Here is a 3,574-nt window from a genome sequence, read left to right as displayed (position 1 = left end):
TAGCTGATATGAAGGAAATCCTGTGTTTTATTTTGAAAATACAACCAATATCCTGAAATCAGAAGTGGGAGGTCATTGGACCGTTTTATTATAAGGAGGGGCGGCAAGGGTATAGCAAGCGCATAATGAATACAGGGACTACAAATCCGCCAAACTGTTCCGCGTTAGATTCCTATCCATTAGATTCTCTCCAAGAATCATTATTCTTTTAGAATTAAAATCCGAGGACACCCGTCTATGTCCCAGCAGACCCGAAATCTGGCAGTGCCCTCACTGGACTGAACAGCTTACTCCTACCTTCTCAGCTTCCGCCTTCTAGTCCTCTATCCTCCTCTATCGAACTAGCGTGTGAAATTTTTGGAGATTTGCCCCTTACTATACGATAGAACCAGGGCCGATTTGCCCATAAGAATGACAGCTGCCGAGGGAGGCAATTTGTTTTTGAAAATAACTTGGAAAATTATATATTCGGAAATAAAAGGACCACAGTATTGTATTAATTTTTTAATTATTAAATCAAATATTAAATATTTTTAGCATTATTAGTGTACATAATCGAACTGTAAGTTTAAGTTGCATAAAAGAATTATATTATTTGATATTTGTGAGTTTCGAATTATGTGTTATATTTCCTAATAAAAAACTTCTAACTAGGAATCATTATACCAAATTAGTTCTCACTACACCCTTCCTTTTAAGCTGTACCGTAACTCATGATGATCATGATATTATTTTATTGCATTTCATTTTAGCGACTAGTTTGGTATATAAACATCATTAGCACGTACAGACCTTTGATATACTAAAAAGTAAAATTTTCAAAATCACCAGTGTAAACTGAAAAACAGAGCTAGATTTTAGTAAATTAAAAAAAAAATATTTATAAACTAATAGTCTTTGCTAAAGGTGAGTTTATATGCATCCTTAATGCGTCGTCCGTCGTTCCGTCATGCGTCACTCCAATCATATTTCAGTATGTTCTGTCATTTTTCAAATAAACCAATAAAATTGAATAAAATCGACAACGGACGACGCATTACGGATGCATGTAAACCCAGACTAAGATCCGGCTGCAGGATTATTACGTCCATCATGTTTTTAATCAAAACCTAATTTCAATCAAAAAGTTGCCGCAACTATGTTTAATTAATAATAACTGATTTTGAACACGACATGACGTTCATAACAGTTTTGATTAGTACGCTGTTAAAATTGTATTCCCCTATTCATAAATATACGTAAGAATTAGGTTTTGATTAAAAATATGATGAGCGTAAGTCCGTAAATCTACGGATTAATCCGTAGTCCTGGCAACACTGTCTCCAGCAACCACCCACTCTGTCGACTGAAAACAAAAGTACAGTACAGTATTCTTCATCTGCTGCGCTGTAAACGATCAGCGCGCAGCGGCGCAAAGCTAAATTAAATCTCGGACAGGTTGACTAGCGGCGACGGTATCGCCAGCTACATCTCGGACAGGTTTTGTGCCACAAAATCGCACATAAGGTGGCGTATTTTCTTATTTCTTCAATCAACGATACTACTCACCTGTAATCCAGTTTCCCTGCGAATCACAGAATTAAAACCTACTACTACGCATGCAGGTTTATACGTTTGAGTCAAGAACAATGCATACGTTTTAAGATTTTTTTTGTTCCAAGCATAACACGACATGTTTAACAAACTCTCGTGGATATAAGAAATCTATAAGTAAAAAATTGGTATACAGGGTGACCCATTAGCGCGAGGAAGTTATCGTCGTTGTCGAAGATATGAAAAAGTTGTATACAGAGATGTTGCCTGGTTTTATAACGGGGCATATCCGCAAAATATTTTGTTGAATACAGGGTGTCACAAAAGAAAGTTATGACAAAGTTTTATTTTTGTTTAAATTGCATCCCCAATTTTTCTGTATACAATTGGATTCAGCATAAAATTCTGCATATAGTACATTATTTTTATTTGAAGCACTATGCGGTGTTGCGATTCTATTTCTTATTTACTAAAACGTTTGTTAAAAACACTATGTATCTAGGAAAAGTGGTTAGAAACAAGAGTGAATTTAATACTTATTAGCTATATTTTCCTAAACACTAAGGATAACAGAATATAAACCCGCTAGGGAAAATTTACATTATCTTATACAGGGTAATTTTTATGATTTCGCCAATATTGCAATACTTAAAATACTATATCTCAATTTTTTAAAAGCAACATCCGGTATATTATTTTTATTTTAGATGCAGAATTAAAAAGTATTTTTTTTGTAAATACCAGATAGTGATGGGTAGATATGTATAGTGGTCATACATTTTTAACGATTTTACAAATATTCGCGGCATTATATTATATATTACATGTATGGCAACACCACATAGTGCAATACCGGATAGTAAAATAGCAACACCGCATAGTGCTTAAAAAACAATTTAAAAAACTTAAAACTTTATAATAACTTTTTTTGTTGCACCCTGTATAACAAAATATTTTTGGGATATAAACCATGCAAAATCTGTATAAACCTTTTTATCTTCGACAACAAAGATATTGAACTTCCTCGCACTAATGGGCCACCCTGTATATATAACATTTTCATTTATTTTGCTCTCTAAAATATACCTCGTCTTCCAGAACTTGCCCAGCATTGTACAGAATTAACGCATCACTTATTATAGTAAAGATTAATAGAGCAGCTATGATGTATCCTTCAATCTAAAATTTGGTTGGATAAAAATAATTGTTTATCTTAGAAATGTCAACGATAGAGAAGTCCATTATCTCATTTGTTTCGAGGCTTACAAAAATATGTTAAATATAAAAGTTATAGGGAAGATTAAGATACACATTTTAAAATTGAAATAAAAATGAAACTTCTACACACTGTATCTCCGAAACTAAGTATTTTAGGACATATGTTTATATGAACTTTTTTACATATTTATCTGCAGAATATGCTGCCAAAGTTTCCGGAATACAGTTCGGACCGCTCTGTATACACCCTGTACAGAGGAAGATCACCAAACCGTTGCGCGTTGGATGGCCCAAATGAAGACAATAATAGGTCATAGGCCTCGCGCAGACGAGGCCAGTACTGCTGCGCAAGACAAAATAATATGGGGAGTCAGTAAATGCGTTTCATAATGTCAAAAATATCTTATCTTCCTTTAATTATATCATGATAGAGTAGCAGGCAAGAGGAACTAACTATAAATAACTGTTTTTTCAATAGTACTCACACTTTCAAAAGCTAGGGTACATACCATTACCAAGGGAATAAATGCAAAACCCATGTACATGCATAGAGCCCCAATGCTTTTCACATACGGGCAATGGTTAAACTCTTTGATATATCTAAAAATTATTTAAATAAAGTAACATTTAATAAAACAGATGTTTTTGTATCAAGACATAAACATACGAGGAAAAAACAAAAGTTTCAGCCATTAAAGTTCTAAACTTAATTTAGTTTAGCATTTTCCTGCAAGTTTAACAGTTAGAGCTTAAATTTTAAGTCCTTACTAATACCATAACGTGGTATACTAATGCTTCCAAAACCAAAGCAGGAACTGGGATA

General features: G+C 33.7%; 1 pseudogene; it reads right to left on the bottom strand.

Annotated features, from left to right (window-relative positions):
- LOC115884242 overlaps window positions 1-1,674 on the bottom strand; it is a 9,158-nt pseudogene extending 7,484 nt beyond the window's left edge.
- Between the last annotated feature and the right edge of the window lie 1,900 nt (window positions 1,675-3,574).

This window comes from Sitophilus oryzae, unplaced genomic scaffold (assembly GCF_002938485.1).
Source record: "Sitophilus oryzae breed Bouriz unplaced genomic scaffold, Soryzae_2.0 scaffold_222_pilon_pilon, whole genome shotgun sequence".
In the NCBI taxonomy this organism is placed as follows: Eukaryota; Metazoa; Arthropoda; class Insecta; order Coleoptera; family Curculionidae; genus Sitophilus; species Sitophilus oryzae.
Note: the sequence above shows the minus strand (reverse complement) of the source record. Positions and strands in the feature narration are given on the sequence as shown.